Raw genomic sequence first — 8553 nt, 5'->3', positions numbered from 1 at the left:
AGGAGACTGAAGTCTTTTCTCCAAAGACTGGGAACAAGACAAGAATGTCTTTTCTCACCACTCATATTCAAATCATACTGGAAGTCCTAGGAAAATAAGATAAGAAGAAAAATTAAAATTATGCAGACTGGAAAGGAAGAAAACTCTCCTTATTTGCAGATAACATGAATGTCTATGTAGAAAACCGAAAGAATCTACAAAAGACTCCTGGAACTATTCATGTATAGCAACAATCACTGCTTACAAGTCAATATACAAAAGTCAGCTGCTTTCTTATCTACTAGCAATGAACAATTACACCATGAAATTTGAAAAAATAATCATTTGCAATAGCACTCAAAAATTAAAAATGTATATATTTTTAAAAATATGTATATGATTTATTTATTTTTTTAAAAGATTTTATTTATTTATTTGACAGAGAGAGACACAGCAAGAGAGGGAACACAAGCAGGGGGAGTGGGAGAGGGAGAAGCAGGCTTCCCGCTGAGTAGGGAGCCCGATGCGGGGCTCGATCCCAGGACCCTGGGATCATGACCTGAGCTGAAGGCAGACGCTTAACAACTGAGCCACCCAGGTGCCCCCAAAATATGTATATGATTTATATGTGGAAAAGTACAAAATACTGATGAAAGAAATCAAAGAGATAAATAAATGGAAAGATATTTCATGTTTATGGATTGGAAGCCTCAATATTGTTAAGAAGTCAATTCTTTCCATTTTGATCCACAGATTCAAAGCAGGAAGTGAAGGCTAGAATAAACCATGTGATTATGTATCAGAATTGGAAACATCAGCACAAACTCATGTTTAGCTAAATATACAGATGGATGAGTATAGAAATAACTATAGATATATGTGTATACTTGGGTTAGCATATACACATATATTTCTAAGCCCTGACTGCTGAGAAGGCCTAGAAGCAATGGCAATCCAGTAATATGAGTACATCCAACATCACTATCTTTACTTCTAATGTCACTCTTTAATAAAAGAAACCAAGAGTCCTTAGAGAAATGGCTGATTGAGGGGGTGGGGCAGGGTGCCAAAAAGTTAAAAAGTGCTCAAAAACAAACCTATGGGAATATATCAAAGGAACACAAGAGCCAACTGAAAGAAGTCCCAATGGATAAATCTGGAACTATTTAAGTAACAATATTAAGGATTAATATATAGGTACAGTAATCTAGACAATGTGATGTTGGTGGAGCGATCTGTGGAACAGAATAAAGAATCCGGAAATAGATTCATACAAATATGCCCAACTGATTGCTGACAAAGGTGCAAAAAAATTTCAATGGAAAGATGTCTTCTCAACAAATGATGCTGGAGCAATTGGACATACAGATGCAACAACAACAACAAACCCCTCAAACTAAAACTCATACCTTATACACAAATTAACTCAATGTAAAATGTAGAACTACAAAACCTTTAAAAAACAGGAGAATGTTTTTGGGATATACGGCTGGGCAAATAGGTCTTAGACTAGGCACCAAAAGCAAAGGAAAAATTAATTAGGAGGACCTAATAAAATTTTAAAACTATCACTCTGCAAAAGACCCTGTTGAGAAGATGAAATATAAGCTATAGACAGGGATAAATTATTTGCAACCTCATATTCAACAAAGGACTAATATCAAGACTATATAGAGAACCTTTAAAACAGCAAATACACAAAAAATACAATTAGAAAATTGGCAAAAGACATGAAGAGACGTTTCACCAAAAAGGATGTCCAGATGGCAAATAAGCACTTGAAAAGATGTTGAACATCACTGGCCATTAGGGGAATGCAAATTAAAATCATGATGCACCATTACTACACATCTATCAGTATCGCTAAAACAAAAAAATAGTGACATCATGAGATACTGGTGATAAGGCAGAGAAACTTCATCACTGAGACATTGCTAGTGGGAATGTTAAGTGGTTCAGCCACTATGGAAGACAATTTGGCAGTTTCTTATCAAACTAAACATGCAACTGCCATATGATCCAGTAATTGTACTCCTAAGCATTTATCTCATAGAAATGGAAATCTAAGTTTACACAAAAACTTGTACATCAATGTTCATTATTTTATTTGTAATAGCCTCAGACTGGAAACAACCCAGATGTCCCTTTGTGGGTGAATGGTTAAACAAACTGATACTATTCAGTAATAAATAGTAACAAGTTATAGATATATGCAATAATCTGGATGAATCTCCAGAGAATTACGCTGAGTGAAAAAAGTCAATCCTAAAAAGTTACATATATAGGGTTCCATTTAGAAAACATTCTTGAGGGGCACTTGGGTGGCACAGTCAGTTAAGCATCCAACTCTTGGTATCAGCCCAGGTCGTGATCTCATGGTCACGGGATTGAGCCTTGCATCAGGCTCCATGCTCAGCACAGAGTCTGCTTGGGATTCTCTCTCCCTCCCTCTGCCCTTCCTGCTCGTGCTCTCTGTCTCTCTAAAATAAACAAATAAATCCTTAAAAAAAAAAGAAAAAGAAAAAAACATTCTTAAAATGACAGAATTCTAGAAATGGAGAGCTGATTAGTGGTTGTCAGGGTCTAAGGGTAATGGTGGGGTAAGGAGAGGGTAGTAGATGTGACCATAATAGGACAGCTTGAGGGATCCTTGTGGTGATGAAACTTCTCTGTATCTTGACTGTGGTGGTAGATATGTCAATCCACACCTGTGATATACTGTATTGAACTAAATACACACAAATGAATATATGTAAAACTGCTGAATTTTGAATAAATTAATAGACTGCATCAGTGTCAATTTCCAGGTTGTGATATTCTTCTACAGTTGTGAAAATTGTTACCATGGAGGGAAATTGGGTGAAGGGTCCAGGGATCTTAGTGTGTTATTTCTTATGACTATATGTAAATTTATAATTACCTTGAAAAATAATTTAAAATATTCAAAAAACAATGATAACAGATAAAGATATATTGACATTGAGCACAAAAATAAATCAAATGTTAGCTAATTTAATATCAGAAAATAGTATATTTGCAAAGAGATTAGCCTTGCAAGGAACTTGGAAGGATAATTCATTATGATAAAAGAAAATTATTCATTAGGAAACATTTATGTACCTAAGTTTTAAATCTACAAAGTGAATCCAATAGAACTACAGAGATTATTTTTAAATTCCAAATGGAATTCTAGAACTAAAACAAAAGGTTAATAAAACTAATAACTTTTTAAATGGGTAAAATGGTAGAATAGACACAGGAAATATAAATGACTGAACTGGAAGTTAAGTCAGAGTTGAATATATATAGTTAAATGAAGAAGAGAAAAAACTGAAAAAAGCAACAAAGAACAATTGAGCCCCGTGGGACACAGTGAAAACAGCAAACAGATGTGAAACGGGAGTTATAAAAAGGAAGAAAGAATTGGACAAAAGCAACATTGGAGGATAAAAAGGCCTAGAATTTTCTGTAAGTAATGAAAGTTAAAAAGTCACAGATTCAGGGCGCCTGGGTGGCTCAGTTGGTTAAGCGACTGCCTTCGGCTCAGGTCATGATCCTGGGGTCCTGGGATCGAGTCCCGCATCGGGCTCCCTGCTCGGCGGGGAGTCTGCTTCTCCCTCTGCCCTTCCCCCCTCTCATGTGCTCTCTCTCATTCCCTCTCTCTGAAATAAATAAATAAAATCTTTAAAAAAAAAAAGTCACAGATTCAGGAAAAGATACAAACTTGAAGCTAAATAAATACAAGGAAGCCACAACTAGGCACATCATAGTGAAACTGCAGAAGCTAAAGAGAAAACTGCAAAAGTGATTAGAATAAAAAAAAATATATATGTGTATCATGTCCAGTCAGGAAATAAGAAACAACACCACTTATTTAAACACATTTTAATAGTTATTTGATTTAATAATTATTCTAAGATTGAAAATGGCTAAAAGGGAACAATGAGGTAACACAGATATAAGAATAGTAGGAAAGAGATGGCAGAGTAGGAGGATCCTATGTTCACCTTGTCCCATGGATAAACTAGATAACACCATATCAGTATAAATAACCTGGGAAATGACTCAAAGACTGGAAGAACAAACTCCACAACTAAAAGCAGGGAAGAGGCCACATCAAAGACCATAGGAAGGGTGAAGGTATGATCTGGGAACAAAACTGGGGCCATCTAAGGTGCGGAGGAAGTTGGTGGTGCAGGGATGGGCAGAAAACAGACTTTCACATCAGGAAACCAGGAACAGGGAGGACAAATCTCTATAATATTTGCCTTTAAAAGTGACAGGGGCAAAATTTCACGAGTTCCTAAAACCAGTAGAACTTAAAGCCTGGAATTTTAAATATCAGAGTGGAGACCCTCTGGGAGACCCCAATGGCTTTAGGAAGTGGAGATCCTTAAAGAGATAGCACAACAAACAGTCTGTGCAGATACCTTGTAGAGCCAGCAGTTTGAAAAACGATGAGGATGGACAGAACAAAGAGTGATTTGCTCATCTTAGAGCATGGCCCAGAGACACAGGATCACAGGGAGACCCCTCCAGGAACAAAGGAGCTGGCAGATGCCATTTCCCTCCCCCACTCCCCAGAGTAAACAAAGGCCACCTGCAGGAACCAGCACAGAGCCAACACTTCTTACCTAACTTGTTTACCACAAGCCCCACCACCCCGTGCTTCCACTGATCCACCCTTCCCAGTCACTCACCTGAGTCCCTGCACTGTGGGTCCCCTCTCCCAGAGGACCAGTACAAACCTCAGCAGCACCATGTCTCCTGACCCACAGCTTTTGTGGGGCCTCAGTTCTGGCAGCAGTGGTAGTGGGTCTCATTTTGCAAGCAAGCCATCAAACACCTTGTTAAAATGTGCCCCACCCCTGCTGGGGACCAAACATCGCACACAGTAGGTAAAGAGAACCTCTATAGACAACTGGACTGAAGGAAAAAGAGGCCAAGGCTCAACAGCAGAGTACATGCAACATACATAGGAGACACTCACCGAAGCACCAGGCCCTGGGGAACAGGGGATACTGTACTGCAGGGCACTACAGGACCTCTTCTTCATAAGCCTATTATCATTAAGAGCAAGAGAAGTAGCTGACTTTCTTAGAACACATATACAGACACAGAAAGTCAGACAAAATAAGGAGATGAGCGTTGGTGGTATAGTGGTGAGCATAGCTGCCTTTCAAACAAGAAATAAAAAAGTACGTGCAAATAAATGAAAATGAAAACAGTGCTTCCTTTAGCAGCACATATACTAAAATTGGAATGATACAGAGAACATTAGCATGACCCCTGTGCAAGGATGACACAAAAATAAAAAAACCACAATGGTTCAAAATCTTTGGGATGCAGCAAAAGTGGTTCTAAGAGGGAAGTTTATGGCAATAAAAGTCTTAAATAAACAACCTAACCTTACACCTAAAGGACCTAGAAAAATAGCACACAAAACCAAAACCCAGAAAAAGGAAGGAAATAATAAAGATTAGAGCAGAAATAAATGATATAGAAACTAAACAACAATAGAATAGATCAAGGAAACCAGGAGCTGATTCTTTGAAAGATCAACAAAACTGGTAAACCTCTAGTAAGATTCATTAAAAAAAAGAGACAGGACCAAAATAAACAAAATTATTAATGAAAGAGGAGAAATAACAACAATACCAGAAATAAAAACAATTGTATCACAATATTATGAAAACCCATATGCCAACAAATTTGACAACTTTGACGAAATGGATAAGTTCCTAGGGACATATAACCTACCAAAACTAAAGCAGGAAGAAATAGAAAATTTGAATGAACCGATAATCAGCAAAGAAATTGGGTCAGTATCAAAAGGAATGGAATCTTGCCATTTGTAACGACATGGATGGAACTGGAGGGTATTATGCTGAGCGAAATAAATCAATCAGAGAAAGACATGTATCATATGACCTCACTGATATGAGAAATTCTTAATCTCAGGAAACAAACTGAGGGTTGCTGGAGTGGTGGGGGGTGGTAGGATGGGGTGGCTGGGTGATAGACATTGGGGAGGGTATGTGTTATGGTGAGCACTGTGAATTATGTAAGACTGTTGAATCACAGACCTGTACCTCTGAAACAAATAATACATTAAATGTTAAAAAAAAAAAAAAAGCAGGAAGGGAAGAATGAAGGGGGGGGAAATCAGAGGGGAAGACGAACCATGAGAGACGATGGACTCTGAGAAACAAAACTGAGGGTTCTAGAGGGGAGGGGCATGGGAGGATGGGTTAGCCTGGTGATGGGTATTAAAGAGGGCATGTTCTACATGGAGCACTGGGTGTTATATGCAAACAATGAATCATGGAACACTACATCAAAAACTGATGTAATGTATGGTGATTAACATAACATAATAAAAAAAAAGAAAAAGAAAAAAGAAAAAAAAAAAAGAAATTGGGTCAGTAATCAAAAAACTCCCCCAAAACAAAAGGCCAGAACCTGACGGCTTCATAGGGGAATTCTACCAAACATTTAAAGAGTTAATACCCATTCTTAAACTATTCCAAAAAATACAAGAGGAAGGGAAACTTCCAAATTCATTCTATGAGGCCAGCATCACCCTGATACCTAAACCAGATAAAGACATCAGAAAAACAGAACTACAGGGCAATACCTCTCATGAATATAGATGCAAAAATCCTCAACAAATATTAGCAAGCCAAATCCAACAATATATTAAAAAATCATACATCACAATAAAGGGGATTTATTTCTAGGATGCAAGGGTGGTTTAATAATCACAAAACAATCAATGTGATATGTAACATCAATAAGAGAAAGGATAAAAACCATGTGATCACTTCAACAGATGCAGAAAAAGCATTTGGTAAAGTACACCATTCATTCATAATAAAAACCTTCTGCAAAGTAGGTCTAAAGGGAACACTTCTCAACATAATGAAGGCCTCTCATTGCCAACACCATACTCAGTGGTGAAAAACAGAGCTTTTTACCTAAGGTCAGGAACAAGGCAAAGATGTCCACTTTCACCACTTTTATTTAACATAGTACTGGAAGTCCTCACCACAGGAATGAGACAAGAAAAAAGAATAAAAGTCATCCAAATTGATAAGGAAGAAGTAGAACTCTCACTATTTGCAGATGACATGATACTAAATAGAGAACACCAGAAAGACTCCACCAGAAACTACTAGAACTGATAAATGAATTCAGTAAAGTCACAGGATACAAAATCAATATACAGAAATCTATTGCATTCCTACACATGAATAATGAAGCAGCAGAAAATAAAATTAAGAAAATAATCCTGTTTACCATCACACCAAAAACAATAAAATATCTCAGAATAAACTTAACCAAAGACGTGAAAGACCTGTACTCTGAAAACTATAAAACACTGGTGAAGGGTGCCTGGGTGGCTCAGTCGTTAATCGTCTGCCTTCGGCTCAGGTTGTGATCCTAGGGTCCTGGGATTGAGCCCTGCATCGGGCTCCCTGCTTGGCGGGAAGCCTGCTTCTCCCTATCCCACTCCCTCTGCTTGTGTTCCCTCTCTCACCATGTCTCTCTCTGTCAAATAAATAAATAAAAAATCTTAAAAAAAAAAAAAAAAAACACTGGTGAAAGAAATTCAAGATGATGCAAAGAAATGGAAAGACATTCCATGCTCATGGGTTGGAAGAACAAATATTGTTAAAATGTCTATACTACCCAAAGCAATCAACACATTAAATGCAATCCCTATCAAAATACCACAGCATTTTTCATAGAACTAGAACAAACAATCCTAAAATTTGTATGGAACCACATAAGACCAAAAACTTGTATGGAAAAAACAAGTGTTGGCAAGGATATGCAGAAAAAGGAACCCTCTTGCACTGTTCTTCAGAATGTAAATATTGGAGCAGCTATTGAAGAAAATAGTATGAAGGTTCCTTAAAAAATTAAAAATAGAACTATCCTATGATCCAGGAATCACACTACTGGGTATTTAGCAAAGCAATCTTGAAAAGAAAATCAAAACTGGAGGTATCACAATTCCAGACTTCAAGTTATATTGCTAAGGGGTAGTAATTAAAACGGTATGGTAGTGGCATAAAAATAGACATGTAGATCAATAGAAGGAAATAGAATAAAAAACCAAGAAGTAAATGCACAGTTATATATCAATTAATCTTTGATGAAAGAGGAATGAATATACAATGTGAAAAAGAAAGTGCCTTCAACAAATGGTGTTGGGAAAACTAGGCAGCCACATGCAAAAGAACAAAACTGGACTATTTTCCTACACCATACACAAAAATGATCTCAAAATGGATTAAAGACCTAAATGTGAGACCTGAATTCATTAAAATCCTTGAAGAGAGCATAGGCAATGATCTCTCTGACATTGACCATAACAACATTTTTCTAGATATGTCTCCTGAGGCAAGGGAAATAAAAGCAAAAATAAACTATTGGAACTACATCAAAATAAAAAGTTTCTGCACAACAAAGGAAACAATCAACAAAACTAAAAGGCAACCTACTGAATGGGAGAAGATATTCACAAATGACATATCCAGTAAAGGGTTAGTATCCAAAACATAACAA

The 8553-nt window shown here is 37.1% G+C and overlaps 1 pseudogene; it reads left to right on the top strand.

Moving 5' to 3' along the window:
* Positions 1-5206: 5206 nt before the first annotated feature.
* Positions 5207-5319, top strand: LOC118013697 (annotated as a pseudogene).
* The last annotated feature ends 3234 nt before the right edge of the window (positions 5320-8553 follow it).

The sequence above is a fragment of the Mirounga leonina genome, unplaced genomic scaffold (genome assembly GCF_011800145.1).
Source record: "Mirounga leonina isolate KUSES-001 unplaced genomic scaffold, KU_Mleo_1.0 Mir_101664, whole genome shotgun sequence".
Taxonomy (NCBI): domain Eukaryota; kingdom Metazoa; phylum Chordata; class Mammalia; order Carnivora; family Phocidae; genus Mirounga; species Mirounga leonina.
The sequence above is the reverse complement of the archived record's forward strand: the minus strand, read 5'-3'. Positions and strand labels throughout refer to the sequence as shown.